Raw genomic sequence first — 20,186 nt, forward strand, 5'->3', positions numbered from 1 at the left:
TACAAGATGTCTTCCCTCTCTCTTATCTCCATATTTTTCTCTAAATGAATTAATGATCGATTGTAAAGAGTTAAATGAATTTGGAGGTTTTTCTGTAAACCAGTCATAAGCATCACCTGCTAGAGTCAAGATAAAAAGAGACATCCTGACATCTTCATGATCAAAATCAGGAGATCTAGCATACTTAGCCATCCATATATTGAAATCTCGCAAGTGGGAATTAACAGTAATGGCATTATCTCCTTGAAAATTAGGCAATTTGTCTAACCCAACAGATGGAATAGCATTGGGGGATCCAGGAATGTTAGAAAAATCACAAGGGGCATACAGACTCATGGTGCTGCGCCTAACTTGACCTTTAAAGAGCAAATGAATATCGGAAAGGGCTTCTTGTCCAAGATTTACAAGGAGTGTACGAGAAGCAAGTTTGTGTGATCGCACCCTGTAAACCTTTTCAGGATCAGGAGTGGGGTTGCACAGACTGCTTGGATGTCTTCTAGTGTACACTCTTGCAGATAATATAGGAAGTGGAGTCGCCACTTGAACAAGAAGTTAGACACAGAAAAGCTTGAAATGTAAGAACCAAGGACAGAAAAACTCTATCCCCGGCAACGGCGCCAAAAAATGTTGTCGCGCGGATTGACACGACAACTCTCAGACTGGGGGCTGTCACTCTGATCCCCGATCCCTCCATTTAAGCCTGTCTCCCGTGGCCAAGGGGGTTAGTCCCTGTGAGATGACGAGGCCAACTGTCGACCAGTTGGTTGGGAGACACAAGATACGATTAAGATAAGCACCTAAAAGACTTGATTTATTTAGAAGACCAGTGCCTTAAAAGATGATTTCTTTAAAACCACCACAAGAATCAGTAACCAGCTATCGTATTCATATCTCGACTTGAAAATTTTAGATCTCAGCATGAAAGATAATAAATCCCGAAAATGACTGGATCTGACGAAGAAAATTTTCCACGAATTTTTTTATTTATATTTTTTCGAAATTTTTTTATTTTTTAAATCTTTTTTTATTTTTATTTTTTATTATAAAAATGAAAATTTAAAATCTAAAAATTTAAAATTTAAAATCTATTCTAAAAAAACTAAATTATATTAAAACTAAACTATAAAACAAAACCTAAATAAAATTTTTTATATCTAAACTGACCTAAAAATTAAAAAAAAAATAAAAAATAAATATCTAACAAAAAAAAAAAATTTTCTTTTTGATTTTTTATGACAAAACTTCAAAGCTACTTTAAAATCTAAATAAAACCAAACTTAATTTAAATTTAAATCTGAAATTTTAAATCTAAAATTAAATTCTAACCCAAGCCTAGACCTACGCTAATCCTTTTCCTTTTAAAATTTAACAAAGAAATAAAATTAAAATAAAAAGGCTATACCCTAACTAAACCTACGCATCTAAACTATAGACAAGACTATGGTCATAAAAGGCAAATCCCAAAAAAATGAAAACGATACGCATGACCCTTTCAAAGATACGCCTGCTATAAAACAACGAAACCCACGAAAAATCTTAAGAACCCTATCCGTTAACCACAAACCTTGATAATCGATTTACCTTATGCGTAACCGGGGAAGAGATCACCTGCAGATTTCGGGTATGGCGCAGCAAATGTCGAGTGAAACCACGGTGGACAGCTTATGTCTACTCCGTCTGCGTGAACGATTGAATGGGAGATTGGCCCGCTACTGAGGATACAAAAAAATCGTGAAATGTAATTCGCTGAGCGTAAATCGATGGGTAATACGATGGCAGGATGCGTTGATGGCGTATATAGTGATGGATGCACAGTCGACCACGTGACAGAAATCGATTTGAGACTTACGGAGATTGCCTGGCTGATGGCTCACGCTGGCACAAGAGCGGCCTTCAACCAACGCTCTTTTTTACCTGATACTCACGCTTTCCGATCACTGCAACCTGCGATGAGAAACGGAAACGCAGATTCGATTTACCTGGACAATGGATAGCAGGTGGTGGCAACGCTGGATTTGTAACTGTGCTAAAGGTTTCTTGAATTTTCAAACCGCTGAATGACTGTATTTGTTCCTGCCGCTGCAAAACACTTTTGGTGACTTGGAGAAATTTGATGAGAGTTTCCAACACCAGACAGCAGCAAAACAGACGCCTTTGCAGTCACTTTCTCTCCAGTGGTATTTAAAATGTGTGTTATGCCTATTATGTGAATCCTTAAAACGCTGTCTCGCATATATAATCACCTCAAGACATCAGGATCCTCTGCAAGATACACAACAAAACCCACAGATATACGCAAAAAACCTTCAAAATTAAACTAAAATCACAAAAAAAATTTGCAGTAAACAAAATCAAAACCCTAGATTCAGCAAAAGAATTACAGATATGGCCCCTTGACAGCCTGATTCAGCAAATAATAACAGGAATATTTATAATATCATGCAATGTTTCAGAGAATCTCTCATGTAAACCCGAAAAAGAAACTCTTAATGATTAACCCAGGGCCAAAATCAGCTAGGCTCTGCAAAGAAAAGCCGGTGGGAGTCGGCTGGTTCAGCCTAGAACTTCCCCAAACGCCCACCAATATTCTTCACCTAAAGGTTTCCTGCACATCTCAAGCAACCATCAATAAAGAGAGCAAGAATGCTGCTAGATCTCAGGAAATAATGGAGATACCTGCCATTATTTCAGAAATCCTAACAACACTCAAACCCTAGCAGGTGAACAAGATACCTGTGCTCACAATACTCTGAAAACAAGCTATTATTAATGGCTGAAAACTGAAATATGCAGAAAAATAAGCATCTCACAGCAATTCCAGAGAGTAACACCAGCAAGATTTGGACCCCAAAGTCTTCTTTTATTAACCAGAAATCAGATTACAAGAGAGCTTTCTCAGTATTGACTCACAGATCGAATGAATCTGAAATGACCACCTAAGACTCTATATAAAGGAAATGATCCCAACGGCTAGTTCGAATGATCCATGTAGAAATGATCTCGACCGTTGATGAAGATCAAGACATCTCTTGATCTCATCCGTCGATTTATTCAATTAATTTTTTATTATTATTTTTTAAATTTTTTAAATTTCTTATTATTTATTATTTTATTATTATTTTTTAAATTTTTAAATTTATTTTATTATTTAAATTTTTAAATTTTTTATTTATTTTATTATTTTATTTCATTTTTTAAATGGATCATCGAACTAAACCTTTGGAAACATCACCTAGGACCTGGGACTTAGGACTCACGAGGGGATTTAAAACATTTTTCGACCCTCAAGACACATTACATCATGACTTTTACAACTTACATCTCAAGGGGACAAGCCCATTTAACACAGACCCTCATAAATCACCCAGTTCTGCGACACAACTATAATCTAGCAGATTAACACGCTAGGATTCTCCTAAAGTTCTAATGACAAAATCCATCCCGGCTTTGGGGTCAGGTTTGAAGGAAAACTCTGCCGATCCATGGATCGGTGAGACGAAAAACCTTCCGGGACAGATTATCATAGAAAGTTAGGTCCACCTAGGCAATTTTACATACATGACTCTGATCTGCTTAGATTATTTACAATTCATACATGCAGACTGGGTTTACAATTGAAATGATCAAGCTGCTGATGACTGTAGGCTGGCACGGACACGTCGTTCAGGTGCTACCCCTTTCTGCCAAGAAAAGAGGGTGTACTGCATGGGAAGTTGACCAGTGGTGGTCAACACTGGCTACTGCTAGAGTTGCCAACATCATCTGGCTCAGTGTTACTTGGAAGTTGGGAGCAGTAGCGAGAGCGAAAACGGGAGCGGGAGCAACATTTTTAGAAGCTCCTGGTTTGGGAGCGAATCCTAGAGGAGTTCGACAACCAATGTCACTAACATCAAGGTACATAGAGGGATTGGTGCTCTTGATTAAATACGAGTTCCATACCCTAATACATGACAAAATTCAATGGAAACATTGCAATCCTCCAATCCTGAAAAACTGATAAGTCTGCTGGATTTTGAATGAAATCTAAAATTCTACTTTCTCCGTATGAAATCCAATGAGGCCGAAACCACTCTCAAACATCCTGAGTCATTTCATGGTAATGTTAAAAATTTAAGTAAAATGATGAAAATGAAGATTAAGGAGAATGTCACTTTTACTTTAAGAATTTAACATTACTATGAAATTTGAATAGCATATCAATAGTAGAGAGCATTTGAGTGTGTTAAATAGGGTTTGGGAGGGGGAATTGGACCCCAAATAACATTTAACTAATTCATAAAACACATTGGAGTTCAAACCAATCAGCAAACACTTCAAAATTTCATTTAAAAAATGTCAAATCACTGTTTTGATGGGGTTACAGGCCACTGGTTATGACTTGGCCGAGTCAATACAGAAACGGCCGACTACTGAACCGTTTCCTCCACCGAGTCACATTTCTGGGCAATGAAACGGATCAACTCGGCCGTTTCCGTTTCGAATCGGCCGAATTTTAAAACTATGGTGTTACATAGGTAGTGTTGGTGCAATGCCAATGGCAAATAGAAATTGAAAATATAAAACAACTACAGGTATACAAGCCTCAAGGCATCAATCAGCATCACTGTCCCCATCATCATGGTCCCCACTGCTCTCCTCTGCATCCTCCTCCTCCCCTGTATCCATAGTCGCCTCTACATCTGTTGGTATGGAGGTTGACCCCTCTAAGTCATCAAATCTAACAGGCTCTAGCACTGGATCATTGAGATCCATGTTGACCAATGCCAACTCAACAGTGGTGTCCAGACCCATATCATTAGGAACAATGTTACTTGGGAGCGGGAGCGAAAACGGGAGCGGGAGCGACATATTCAGAAGCTCTTGGTTTGGTGCTCTTGATTAAATACGAGTTCCATACCCTAATACATGACAAAATTCAATGGAAACATTGCAATCCCCCAATCCTAAAATCCTGAAAAACTGATAAGTCTGCTGGATTTTGAATGAAATCTAAAATTCTACTTTCTCCATATGAAATCCAATGAGGCCGGAACCACTCTCAAATTTCCCGAGTTATTTCATGGTAATGTTAAAAATTTAAGTAAAAGGATGAAAATGAAGATTAAGGAGAATGTCACTTTTACTTTAAGAATTTAACGTTACCATGAATAGCATATCAAGATTCAAAACTAGGGCCTAGACTTGATCATGAAGCTGCCAAAATGCTCTACTCCTTGTTGCAACAGCACAAATCACTTGCCAAATGAAAATATTAATGAGCAAACTCGCCCTTTTCTTTCCCGCACTGAGCTTAGTGAGTCCTGGAAGCCGGACACGTGTCCTAAAATCACGACATGCCCTCGGACACGACGTGTCCTGTGATTTGGACACGAATCCAGACCGAATCGTGTCGGATTCGCCGGATTCAGGATCCGCAGGGGGTTTAGGATGAATCCGGTGACTTAGAGTGACACTGTTATTTTTGGACAAATGTCCCCGGAAAAACCCAATGTGCGAAAACCGGTGCAGCTATTCAGAGGGTTATATTATTATGCAGCCTTTTTGAGTACAACTGGGTGCCTAACCGGCTCACCCGATAGAGAAAAATACACGGCAACAATACCTCTATATTCAGAAACAGGTATTTAGAAAACCTGTCCCATGAAACCCTCTTCGACACAACTGAAGCTCAGTGTTGGCCCTTCTGGCCTCTGCGTCAGCCTCCTGCTGACCTGCGTCAGCCTTAGGACCCTCCACGTCAGCTCTCTGAGGCACTGTGCAGCCTCTGGGACCCTCTGTGTCACTCCAACAACCTCTGTGTCGATGACACAGTCCCTCTGGCCTCTGCGTTTACTCTGCTGGGCTCTGTGTAGCCTAGACTGGCTGCTGCTCTCGCTCTCTCTGCTTCTGCACTGGTCTCTCAGTACTGTATCTACCTCTCTGCCTCGTACTCACTGCACCTCGCTCTAGCAAAATGAATGATTGATCACTCTGGTGTATTCTCCAACTGACCCTCAAGCCTCCTGTTATACTTTTCTCGTTGGTCCATCAACGACCGAGATTAAATCTCTAATCAATGGCTAAGATTAGATTTGGCTTGATCCATGACTTTTGGAACCTTCTAATCCAGACTTATATTAATACCCATTAATATTTTATTTTTCCTAAGTTTAGACTTAGGAACTCCATTAAAAATATTAATTATTTTAATATCTCCCAAACCAGGTACAATCTGTCCAAACCATTTCTGGGTCTTGGAGACCTCATGTGCTTTAGCCTCTCCACCATTTTTCATGGCTAGAGCACATTTGATGCTACCCAAAATCAACAATTCCTCTTAGGGAAGACTGTAGTATCACACTGATTATCCTGCATCGGTCCTTGTGCTGATGCTAGGCCTCCCCACCCAACATCCTCTGCACTGCTGCATCCTGTACTACTGCCCATGGCCCTGTCACTGCCACTGTTGCATTTGTACGACAACTTCCTCTGCACTCGTGTTGTTGCTGGTCCATCCTCCCAACATTGCATCTGCACTGCATCCCTTCTCATCATGCTGCATCGGGCCACTGCATACTGCTACTGCACTGCAACTTAGTTACTGGGAAGTAAGTAACTGATCCACCCAACTTCTAACATCCCTGTCAGGCTTGAAACACTCCTGATGCTGGAGCTCTCTCTACTGCTAACAAGTGCTCCCTCTACTGACCTCTGCGCCGCTGCAACAACTCCTTGCATCTCGCACCGTTGCACACCACTTTGTGCCATCCTGCACTGGTGCAACACTCTCTGTGCCTCTCACACTGTTGCAGCCTACTAGCCTCGCGCTGCCCGGGGACTCCTGCACTGTAACACTCTCTACTGCTTCATCCGCATTTGTCTCTACCTACATCCGCCAGTCCTGCTACTCCTCTTCGGGGCTCCTGTAGCAAGGTATAATCCAAGAGGTTGGGTACCTCAAGGATCCTGCCCCTCATGCCCTGTAGTCCTCCTGACTACAGCCCGATGTCTCCCCACTTCTTCTCAAGTGGCACATGAGGACTCATGGCACAATCTTCATCCTCCTTGACTTCTTTCTCCGCCTTCGCTGGAGTTGCCTTCGAGTCAGAAGCCTCTCCTTTACTCTTCTTCTTCGGACACTGGTTCGCATAGTGACCCAGTTCCCCACAATGGAAGCACTTGACCTTGGAGAGGTCCTTCTTCTTCCTCTTCTCCTGCTTTCCCGCAGATGCTAGAGCCGCATCCTCTTCCTCTTCCTTCTTGATCCTGACCGCATTACTGCTACTTCCCGTCTTGGTCAGTCGTCTGATCTCTTCTTGATGAAGAGCTGCCCACAGTTCTTCCCAATCCGGAAGATTCGCCCTGCCTAGTATGCTCTGGACAAATGTCTCCCAATCCTCGGAGACTGCGTTAAGTGCGGTCCTTACCATCAACTCCTGATCCATCGTGGCCCCTATGGAAGTCAGTTGGTCACGAATCTCCTTCAATTGACCGAGGAAGACATCTATTTGCTCTCCCTTTTGCATCTGGTATGACCTTAGCTGATTCTCCAGGAGCATCTTCCTTTGCACAGAAGTATGCTGGCACAATGTCTTCAAAGTGTCCCACATCTCCTTTGATGTTTCCTTTTCGACAATATGTGGGACCACATGATCTTTGACCCCATCAAGGATGATACACTTTGCCTTAGCCATTGCCTCCTCGTACCTTTCATTAGCTACCAGGTCAACTGGGATAGCTATCACTCTCAAGGCGAAGCCCTTAATACGATGTCTGTCTAGAATGGACAAGATCCTGGCCTTCCAGACCGCAAAGTTGGACGCTCTGTCCAGCCTGTCCTGATCTCTCGTCCCATTCACGACCATCTCTCTGCTCTTCTCTGTCGACTCCTCCGAGTCTCTCTACTTCCCGCCTGGAAGATCTCAGTTCGACTCTTGCTAAGTCTCTCTACTTCCTTCTGGAAGATCTCTTCTGGACTCCCTCTGAGTCTTGATTTCCCTCCTGGAAATCTTTCTGCTAACTGTCAAGTTGCCCCTCTCCAATCCCCTGTGCAACTGCACCACTGATCTGGATTCCTTGGCTAGAAATCTGCCCCGACAATAACTTCCTCTACCTTGGTCTTGCCCTGTTAGGTATTGTTTTAACCACAATACTCCACCTGCTTCGCTCCTGCAAACAACCCACAACTTCCTTCGCCCCAGCAACTGAAGGATTGAGCCTCTTGGCTATGCGCAATCCTGACACTGGCAAAACAACTCACTCAGCCAACTGCATCAGCCCTCCTGGCCTCTGCGTGGCTCTGCGTGAGCCTCTCTCTGCCCTCCTCAGCCTCTACGTTGGCCTCTCTCTGGCCAAGACTGATGACGCAGTCCCTCTGCGTCAACTCTTCCTCTATTGCTTCTGCAAGGATCAATTACTGTCACTCGGGACAACTAATTCTGCTGCAAATACTCTACTTAGCTGATGCCTTCAACTCTCCTGTGATCTGCAACTACGCTCTGATACCATGTTGAATTTTCTAAGTCTATCCGTTAGAAAATTAATCTGTATTCTGTTGGTTTATTTCTTCTACTTGGAAATTCTGAACAAGTTATTTAAAACATTTAAATACAAAAATAAACACAATACAGTCACAACATCTATAGATCATCAACTAAAAGAAAACAAGCACACAAGTGACACTGTTATTTTTGGACAAATGTCCCCGAAAAAACCCAATGCCGGAAAACCAATGCAGCAATCTAGAGGGTTATATTATTATGCAGTCTTTCTGAGTACAACTGGGTGCCTAACCGGCTCACTCGACAGAGAAAAATACACGACAACAATACCTTTATATTTGGAAACAGGTATTCAGAAAACTTGTCCCACAAAACCCTCTTCGGCTCAGTGCTGGCCCTTCTGGTCTCTGCGTCAGCCTCCTGCTGACCTTCGTCAGCCCCAAGACCCTCTGCGTCAACCCTTTGAGGCACTGCACAACCTCTGGGACCCTCTGCGTCACTTCAGCAGCCTCTGCGTGGATGACGCAGTCCCTCTGGCCTCTGCGCTGACTCTGTTGGGTTCTGTATAGCATGGCCCGGCTGCTGCTCTCACTCTCTCTTCTTCTGCGCTGGTCTCTCAGTATTGTCTCTGCCTCTCTGCCTTGTATTCACTGCCCCTCACTGCTGATCACTGATTCAACTTTGCTTAGCAACCCCGCTCTAGCAAAATGAATGACTGATCACTCTGGTGTATTCTCCAACTGACCCTCAAGCCTCCTCTTATACTTTTCTCGTTGGTCCATCAACGACCGAGATTAAATTTCTAATCAACAGCTAATATTAGATTTGGTTTGATCCAGGACTTTTGGAACCTTCTAACCTAGTTTTATATTAATACCCATTAATATTTTATTTTTCCTAAGTTTAGACTTAGGAACTCCATTAAAAATATTAATTATTTTAATATCTCCCAAACTAGGTACAATTTGGCCAAACCATTTATGGGTCTTGGAGATTTCATGTGCTTTAGCCTCTCCACCAATTTTCATGGCTAGAGCACATTCGATGCTACCCCAAATCAACACGAGTGCCACAGTAAGGTAATGCGGATTAAGGTTCTATGCTACCATAGTCTTGGTGCCTCAACAGTAAGAACAATCAACAATAGATCTTGGTATAACTACAGTGGTACAGATTTGGTATCACAACAGTGAGAAAGTTTTGATCACAGTAAGAAGATCTCAGTGCCTAACACAGTCTTGATGCAGTCTCTATCTCGGTGTAACCACAGTGACAAGGGTTCGGTGTTCCAACTATGATGAGGTCTCAATACTATTACAGTGGTAAGATCTCGGTCTCAGTGATATTGCAGTGATGATGTCTCGGTGCAAACTCAGTGCATTCGATGCAAACACAATGAAAGAAGGATGACTTGATGGAGGGAGTCTAGTCTAGTTTGTATGGGTCATGGTTGTCTCATCTTAAATCTACTGAAGGAAGAATTTGTGACTGGGTTATCCCCTCAAGGGGGATTTTGCCTTGGCAGCGTGCCTCTATCTTGTGTTCTCTTCTATTGTTGCTTGGCATTAATATTGATGATAATAAAAGACAATTAAGAGATCTAATACTAGTAATGAAAATATCACAAGTTAATGTCATTAAGAGGAAAATCAATTAACTGCCAACTCCTTGGATTTTCCAACAACAAATAGTGCATTGTACTTTATTAAAGTGACTTGTGTTTTTAAAGTTACTTTATGAGAAAAAGATACAAGGTACAAATTATTAAAGTGACCAAGGAAGCTCATTAATGAAGGGGGAGACATAGGAGGGGGTCAATGGGAGATTATATCTCCATCCTTGATCAAGGAGAGCTTGGATCTAATCTCAGCCTTTGATGCTAGGGATAGGGCTTCTCATCATTATGAGACTAAAAGGGAGGAAAAAGGCAAAGGAGAGATTCATTCTTCATGTGCAAGTGTTGGAGAAGTGAAGAGGAGAATCTGAAAGGAGAGGTTGAGATAGCGAGTGTAGCAGCAAGGAGAGACCATCAGCAGGCCGAGTTTGAAGGCTGGAAGAGAGGCACACTTACTGAGAAGGTACAGCCAGTACAACTTCAAACAGGCACATAGATCGCAGAGGTTCCAGCGCAGAATTCCAGGCAGTTTCAGCACAGTTTTTGAGTCAAGGACAGGCCCAATAATCAAGGCAGAGAAATCGGGTCTGTAGCCAGCATTTCGAGGCAAATACTGCAGGTCTGAAGCACGAATTTTGGCGGGCAGAGATTGCTGTCAGTGGCCCAAATTTAAGGAGGAAAAGGGCTGAGCAGAGGCACGATTTTTGAGGGTCAAAGTCTGACCTGTGGCATGAAAATCAAGGTGCTGAAAGTTTGATCAGTGGCACACATTCCAAGGGCAGATATTGCTCGACTGTGCACATATTTCCAGACAGTGGCACAAATTTCATGAGCTGGGCAGAATTCCAAAAAGAGAGGTAGGTACCCGTGTATTTAATGCTGTGTAAATTTCTCTGAGATAAAAGCACATAAAACTCCTCTTCAAACTGGTTTTAACTTTGGCGTTCTTTTCCAGGGTCGTGTTGACCAAAATAAGTGTCCGAAAATTGTGCATGCTTGTGAAATTTCTCATCAGCTGAAAGTGAAAGTGAAAGAGTAGTGGTCGCCTTTTAGTGTTTTAATTGCAATTTGTTTTCAAGTTTAAATATCAGCAATTAACCATGGGATGTGGGCATTAAACTTGTTATGCAAAACAACTTGAAACCGGGGTGGGCTACAGGACACAAAAATTCTACAGCTCTTACAAATATTGCTTCTCACTATACCTACTACATGGAGCTTATTTTCTAGTGTTGGCCTCAATAAATAACAACTGATCTATCTACTTAAGGGGGTTAGGGTAGGACCCCCGTAAGTTTCAGATATGTATTGCACTTGGTGTCATTTTGCTATATTCATCTTTACATGGTATACATTAGGAAACTTTACATATTTTGTCACTAAGGGTTTGGAATCTTTAAAATATAATTTATGTTTTGGAATCTTTAAATTGGGTTTTCATTAAAATTTAATATTTTGTGTATTTTTTAGTAAACTGGTTCATAAACTATAAACCAATCTATGTCTGATCTGAATCTGTCTGGTCCTTCTGTTGTTTTCGAGTCTGAGTATACCATACCAATTTCCTGATACTTTGACTACATTTCATTGCTACGACAACAATTTAACTCCAGAGAGTAAGTAGTACATCCTTTCTCCTATAGAGTGAGCCATAATCATTTTTTAACCAAGTAGCAAAACATGTCCGAACAGGGTCCGCGTCCCATATCCTATGTGTTGGACATTGATACGTGAGGGCATGTGTCTGACACATGTTTGGCATGTGTCCTATTCACAGGCTATGTGCCCTCACCGTGACCATTGTAAAAGAGGCCTGCGGCCCACGAAAACATGTTTTCCCTTTCATTTGAGCTCATTTCACTCAAGAGGTTGGAGGTGTGAGAATTTTTGTAGTGCAGCTGAGGGTTATTGTGCAGAGTTAGAAGGGATTCCAAGTGCTGGGCAAGTGGATTTGTCCACCAGTATTCAAGTTATTTCCTACAACACTCCATTGTCTTCCTCATTTCACAGAAATCATGCCTCAATCATCAAGGGCAGGTGGAAAAGGTTAAGGAAAGAGAGGAATGCCCCCACTGATGGTGTCCCTCTCCTTCATTTTCTTCAGGGTCTGCTAGTGCTCCATCTGCTGGATGTGGGGCTGCAACAGCAGCTTCAAATGCTGAAAAAAGCACTGTTTTATCAAGACAACAGGCTTAAGAGCGAAATTTGTATGATTTAATTTGTATCATCATCATGTAAAACTGTAAATGTTTTAGTTTTTAAATAATAAAAAAAAGTTGAATTTTTTGCCTATATTTCATTTTTGTATGTGTAATTGTCCAACCTCTAGCTGAGGAGAAAAAACTCTGAAGCTTGTTTGAGATCATAATAAGGTTTAAACACACAACGCTTTGCCATGTGATTAATGTTGCAAAGCAAATCTAATGGAACATGAATAAAGCAACAAATAAATGTCTCCTGTTCATTATGTAGTGAACCAGTCAATAAACTTGTAGACAGTTTATCATATTAAAAAAATTAAAGCAATCAAAGTTCATATGCAAGATCATGCCATGATTTATTGGTATTGATCTGTCATGTTTGTCAATTCTCTTCCTAATTGCTGTCGTCATGGCATTATCGTTTCTGGCAGAGATGCCAAGACTGACATAAGGAATGAGAGGTCATTTTTAGGCCATTGTGTGGATTTCTACAAGGAAGTGATTGAGATTGTGCTCTTTTCTGGTTTATGTGGTAATGAAGTTTGTTGTGGGCTGCTTTGATGGTGGGTGGTTTCACATGCAAGTATGAACTAGACTATAGAAGTGCTTTAAAACTAGAGACTGACGTGATCTGTGACATTCTAATGATTAGGGCATACTCATCATCAAAGGGATTAATGTACTGATTTCCTTTTGTTCGCTTCTTTCAGCTTTCATGTATTGATTGTGGGTTCATATTCAACCGAGAAAGTGTTCAAGCCCACACACAATGTGTCTCTGAAGCGGTATGCTATTTTTAAAGCACTAAGTTATCACAATGGTTATTAGATTATCTTAGCGAGATCTAGATTGAATTTCCATGACAAAGTCTTTGGAATTGAAGCAATTTATGCATGTCATTTGGGCATTATCTAAGAACTTGGTAATTAGGACTACTTAAATATTATTGACTCTTCTTCCTAAAGTCATGATATTTGAATATTTTTGGTCAGGTATGTTCATTGATCCTTATTTAGTCATATCTCAGAAAATATTTTACATATGCAATAAAGAGCTTGTCGTGAGGATTCTTGAAGCATCGATTTGAAGTATTGGAATTTGCCTTAACAATATAATTTGACTTGTTACATGTTTGAACTTTGAACAATATCACAAGTTTTTGATATTGAGTTTATTAGTGATTGTTAAGCGTTTGAAGTTAGAACTCTATAAAATTTGTGTGCAATGAAGATTTTTTTTTTTCTCTAAATACCATAAATACCTTAGAAAACAGTTATAGTAATCATCTCATGAGTTTGGTATTACAAGAGTGGACATATCTCTCTTTTCTATAGATCTTACCTTTTTATTGAATGAGTTTTATTTCTTCAAGTTTTATACTTACAGTATGGGATCTTTTCTGTTAATGGATTCTCACCTTATGATGAAATGGCTAATGGATGATTGCATGGCATTCACATTTTAGATGCAACACAAAATATTTATGTTTAGTGAAAAATGATTTTGGTCACAGGGAAGGGTTTTTATACATTTATGATTGAAATCCTCAAAAAAAGGGTTATCTTCAGTTAGTAGTGTCATACTATCAACTGAACTTAGTCTCTATAGAAGAGTGGAATTTGAAATGAATATGGAAAAAATACCAAACAACATATGCAAGGTGTTAATTGAAAAATATATCATGAAAACATATAACACACACAAGGGTATAACATCTTAGTTTTTAACACTAAATATATGTTTACACGTGTGCAAACATAGCTAAAAGGATTTTTAAATCTAAAGCCCGCATATGTCCATATTGGTTAGTGGGCAATGGATATATTTGTATGTACACAAGGATATTTAAAATAGATCTTGCACATTCATGTTTTGAGAAATTATTCTAGTAGGCTCCTCTAGGTGTCATATAAATGAGTTGTATTTTAGATTTTGGTATTTTGAGAACATAGATTTGAGGTATGGAATGAAGAGATTTATGAAATTCATTGTTCAAGTGGTGTCATGTGTAGATATTTCAGAAACCTGTACAAGTTGAATATGGGAAAAAAGGAGCATTCAAGGAAGTATGTACATTCAATTTTTATTTGTACCTAGGCTTGGACATTCTTCATCATAAGTCCTCTTCACTAGTGCCAATCATTGGTGGAATGTCCTTCATATTGTTTGACTCAATTTTTTTTGAACCAATTTCCCTTTGTCTTAATAGTTGATGTTCCCAAAGTATAGTGTTCCACAGATACAGGTCCCCTAGGGTGGGGTGCACGCACCTCATGCTTCCCATAGACCTGGGACTGGGGGACGCCTACGGAAATGTTTCCCCACAGCCCTACATTCAAGTTAGTTGATTGATGGAAAGTAGAAAGGAATCGTCATAAGAAGAAGGGTCTCATCAATAGTGTCTTCTCTAGAGCAAGTGCTACAAGGTTGCTAACAAGGTGGAAGAATAACGAAGTACTGGAAGAAGGAGGACGAAGTGCCAAAAGACATAGATATATGTGCCGGAAGTTATAGTGCTAAAAGATGAAGGATTTGACTTATGCTTGGAGGATATCCTAGTCAAGGGTCTAGGGTTTGACAGTTGTTCAAATAAGAAGCCTCAATAAGAGAAAACTTACAAAGGGTTTTCCTCTCAAGAGTGGAGAGGTTTTGTCCCTGACAGAAAGCCAAACTTTGTGTTCTTGTTATTTTGTTTTGGTAGCAGTTTGATGAAGTACACACATATGCATTAATAAGAAGGGAAGAAGCATAAGCTAACAAGAAAAGTAAAAAGACTCCACAAATTGTTATCAAGTAACGAAGAATCATCACAACACTATGTTGCCCTAGATTCTTCAACATGGTATCAGAGCGAAGGTGACACATCAAGGAAAGGGCAACTCAAGAACACTCATCAAGGAGAAGCATCTACAAAGTTGAAGCATCAAGCATGAAAGTCTCAACCACTTAAAGGACAAGAAGGGTCTATAATCCATCATTCATCAAGAAGGTCCACAAAGCTAGAAGAAGAACCTTATATAAAGGAACCTACAAAGAAGAGCAAATTGAAGACCTACATCAAGCTGCAAGTCTTCAAGCAAATCTCATCACCAAGCATGTCCGCTTGAAGGTGTTGAAAATAGTGTAACTAGGTTCGGTCTTCATAATGTCAATGATGTAATTTTGTATCAAGAGAAGTTTTATATTATTGCTCGAGTCATGGGTTTCATGCTCAAGAAGTTTCTTGGTCTAGTTGTGGCTCCCATTGAGAGCCTTAGGTTGAGTTATTTAAAATGAAGACAATCATGTATTGTTACACTTGTAAATGTAATTGTTGAAAGTCAAAAGGTCCTTCTAGATCATCAACGAAATAATCCAAAATGTACCCACCAAATTGATGCAAAGAAGCCACTTGAAATAATTTATTTGGACAATTCTAGAAGCCTCCTATTATGTCGGCCTAATCAAGGGATCACGTCGGCCTAGAGATGAGGAGACAAGCCTATATAAAGGCAGTGTTGATACCTCCTCATCACACATTCATCTCACTCACACAAGGAAGGATAAACAAAGAGAAAGGGTCGAAGAAGAAGTAGCCGCAGTTTAAGAGGAAGTCTGTTCCCTCATCCGAAGTCTGTTCACACGTGCGAAATTCAGATCTGAACTAAGGCATGAGTTTGTATGGTTGTCTTGTTGGGTTAAAGGTTCGATCTTGAAGCGTTCTGAAGGAGGAAGGTATCTAGAATAAGCTTGCAAAGAGAACGAGGTCATAGGAGAGCTAGAATAGCCCTAACCCTCCTCGCACGTATTGATTGTATACTGAAGCTTGCAGATCTGTCCTCATTGTTCTAGGACAGTCACTCTCTCGGCATCAAGGAGGTTCGTTCCAAGCTCAAGACAAAGGGTCATGATATGTGAGATCAATCTACAAGGAAAGCGAAGGCATAGGAAGGCTAGGTGAGCCTGTCCTTGATTACATTTGCTGACTGTCATAGTAATGTTGCAGACCTACTGTGCTGTCCGGAATTGCAAAAGGAAACAAGTTGTTTGGGTACATTTTGGAGGTATTGTCATTTTGATGTTGAAGGCAGTCTTGAGTCAAAGTCTAGGTCTTGGAATTCATCAATAAAGATTCTATAAGGAAGAGTTCAAAGAGTTTTTCCTCTCACGATTTGGAGAGGTTTTTGCCTTGTCTTGGTGTCAATATCTTGTGTACTTGTGCATTGTTGATATTCTTGTTTTGATAGCTGGTTGATGATAATAACACATGTTAATAAAAGGAAGCAGAATATAAGAAAAAGAATATCACAAGCAGCTAACATAGTGAAGAGAAATTGAATTATTAAATTGCCCTAGATTTCTGAATAGAAGGCAACTTGAAGAACATCGAGATCCAAGGAAGACTAGCCATCAAGTCTTCAAGGAGGAAGCCAATCCATTACATCTCAAAATCTATCAAGTACATGTCCCCTTCTAAATATATATCAATGTCTTTTTGCAAGGAAAACAATAAACTGGTAGGTACCAATAACTTTCTTGCGTGGAAGAAGAGGACTGATCTACTACTCAAGGAGAATGAACTCCTAGACCATGTAAAAGGGAATATTACTATCCTTGCTAAGGAGAAAACTGAAGCCTTATCCAAGTACAATAAGGATGAGACAAGAGCTCAAAGGATGCTAATAGAATCAATCAAAGACTCTCTCATTCCCTATGTCTCCAAATTTTACACATCGAAAGAAATTTATGATAAGCTAGTAGAGCTATTCTCGGTATCCACAATCAGAGAAGTGATATCTTTGAGGAATGAATTATACAAGATGATGATAACAAAGGAAGGAATAACTCCCTACTTCATGAAAATCTCTGAAATGAGAGACCAACTTCAAGAGCTTGGGGAAGTCATGTCTGTTAGAGAGATGACAACTGTTGTACTCAATGCTCTACTTGAGGAGTGGGGAAACTTCACATCTAGCATTTATGCCAAGAAGGAAGCAACCACTCTCAGTGAAATGTGGTCTCTAGGCAGAACAAAGGAAACCAAACTTAAGGAAAAATAAGATGTGGGATCAAAGGAGCAAGCATTTGCTACCATGGCCAAAAGAAAGGGTATATTTGGCACGTTTGGTCCACGGAGAACAAACAACGAAGACATGTCCAAGATCCAATGTTTTGGATGCCAAGAATATGGACACTACAAAAGGAATTGTCCTAAGCTTAAGAAGGACAACAATAACAAAAGGAAGAGGGAAGAAGCTCACATAACTCAAGAGATGAAAGAAGAAGGAAAGAAGCAAAAGAAGGAAGATCCTCCAGATCTCTACTATGACTAGGTCAAACTCTTTACTTCTAGACTTCTTTCAAAGTTTTGAGTAGAATATAGGAGCATGTAGGAAAAAATTAAATTGCGTGGCTAGAATCATCCTCTAGAATCTAGCAGCATGATGTACATAAAGTTCTAGACACTCATGTAGATGTAGCATTTATGAGAAGAACAAAAATGCATAAGTAGAAATATCTTCTAGAATATAGGAGCATGACAGATATAGCTCAAGATATTCATGTAGAAGAAGCATACCTAGTATAGGACCTCATATATGATGAAAGAAAATTGATCATGATAAGAGTCGTAGAAAACCTACTTCATCAAAAGAAACATTTGTAAGGCAAGGATCTTTAAGATCCTATGATGGAATCTTCAAAAGGAGGTTCATGAACCAATTCATGGGATTCAAGAAAAGGGATGATATGCAGGGAAGCTAAGATGAAGCAAGAATGGCCACACCAAGGTCAATCAAATGAAGCAAGGATGATTAAAGGAGAATCAAGATGAGGTATGTATGCATCAAATTTTAAGTCATGTTATCATTTGTATATTATTGAGTCATGGGTATAGTTCTATAACATGATCAAGCATGAAAGAATCTCTTTCACCAAGGACATGCTCGAAGGCATGCACTACAATGCGATGAAGGTCAACAAAAGAATATTCTCACATAAGGAGCATAAGATTGCTAACTAAGAAGCAAGAAGAAATGCTGACAAGTCCAGAAAGCAAGCAATGAAGGAATGCTCTCACAATAAGCATTAGATGGTTGACCTATCTATCTAGAAGCAAATGAAGAAAGAGATCAAGCATGTGAAGAACACCATGATCACCAAGAATGACTATCTGACAAAATGCCTTGAAAAGATATCTCCCGAAAGTAGGTATGACAACTTTGATAAAGAAAGGACCCTTGACACCTATGAAGGCATTGGAGATACAAAAGGTGCAGATAACTGATTCTACTCTACAAAGATGTCGTGATGAAGAAGCCATCCAAGAAAAGAAAAAGCAATGTTGAAGCAATATCAGGATGAAGTCATGATGGACTACTAGGTCAAAATATGTAACCTAAGCAAGTACTATGAAGCATCCATGAGAAGAGTATTCCGAAGCATGGACAAGATGACAGAGAAGTATCCAAGATGACAAGAAAACGTGATAGTCACTTCCTACAAAGCAATGCCATGACAAACCAAGAAGGAAAGTGATTGATGGATGGTGCCCTACCTAGAAGAAGTTCGAACAAAAACTTCATGACATCAAGAAAGAAAGGAAATCAAGCAGCTGAAGGACCCACGAAGAAGAAGTTGCTGATGAAGGAAAGAGTCCCCAGTTAAGAGGGAGCTCTGACAGGTCCCTGATCAAGAGGGAGTTTTGGATCAACCCTGATTACAAAGGAGTGACAATTGTGTTTAACATTTCATGGGTCATGCACTAGACCAGGACTAACAGCCGTAAGTCTAGATGAAGGCCATGAATGGAAATGCAGACACAAGATAGACACAACATTCTTGTGCTTCACTTGGGAAGAAAGAATGGGAGGATTAGGTAATCATGTTAGTCCAGGAGGTAACTCCTCAAATGAAATCTGTTTATTCATTTAGATTGCTCATAGTTATATACATGAGGAAGTGACTCTTGGGTTTCATCTCCCGATGACTCTTCCTTTTCCATTATTTATTATTTACACTATTTACAACTGTTCACCCAATCCCCATGATTAGGTGTCAACATTCCCCCCCTTAATTTGAAGGGATGTTGGTGAGTCCAAGCATCGTTCTGAATCTTTCAAGCTTTTCTCTTCCAAGTGTTTTGGTGAAGATGTCTGCAATCGCTCATTAGTGGAAAAATGGTGTAGATGGATTGTCTTGGCGTCAACAGGATGTCGAATCAAATGGTATTTTGTATTGATGTGCTTTGTTCGATCATGGAACTTTGGGTTCTTGGCCAACTTTATTGCAGAGGTGTTGTCAATCATGAGTGGAGTCGAATGTACTTGTTTTACTTGCAAATCTTCCAAGATTTTCCTGAGCCACACAATTTCTTTTGTTGCCTCAGCTGCTGCCACATATTCTGCCTCTGTTGTGGAATCTGTTGGAACTGATTACTTGTGTGATCTCCAGGAGATAGCTCCTGATCCAAGACTCATAGCATAACTAGAAGTAGATACCCCAATTTCTACTTCTTCATCGAAGTCTAAATCAGAGTATCCAATCACGCTGAAGTCGCCCACCTGTGTATACTCGAGTCCAAAGTCTTGAGTTCCCTTCAAGTACTTTAGAACTCTTTTTGCAGCAGACCAATGTCCTCCACAAGGCTTTTGCATAAACCTGGTGAGGATTCCAACAACAAACGAAATGTCTGGTCTGGTAGTAGTTAGGTAGTTGAGACTTCCTACAAGCTGTCTATACTTACTTGCATCCTCAAATTCTTTTCCTTCAATGGATGTGAGCTTTAAGTTTTGTTCCATTGGAGTAGTTAGAGGATTGCATTCAACCATGCCAAATCCACTCAACATATCTCCAATGGACTTCTTTTGAGAAAGGAATATAGACTTTGGATGTGGAGTTACTTCAATACCA

At 40.1% G+C, this 20,186-nt stretch overlaps 1 pseudogene across 1 annotated transcript in view; it reads left to right on the forward strand.

The window, feature by feature from the left end:
• LOC149144498 (uncharacterized) overlaps positions 1-20,186 on the forward strand; it is a 221,162-nt pseudogene that overhangs the window by 69,763 nt on the left and 131,213 nt on the right. The window contains exon 2 of the transcript XR_016264705.1: positions 13,007-13,081. The product of XR_016264705.1 is annotated as an uncharacterized LOC149144498 (transcript). The remainder of the gene's footprint in view (positions 1-13,006; positions 13,082-20,186) is intronic.

This window comes from Pinus tabuliformis, chromosome X (genome assembly GCF_031772625.1).
Source record: "Pinus tabuliformis cultivar Carrire ecotype Pingquan chromosome X, CPIR1, whole genome shotgun sequence".
Classification (NCBI taxonomy): domain Eukaryota; kingdom Viridiplantae; phylum Streptophyta; class Pinopsida; order Pinales; family Pinaceae; genus Pinus; species Pinus tabuliformis.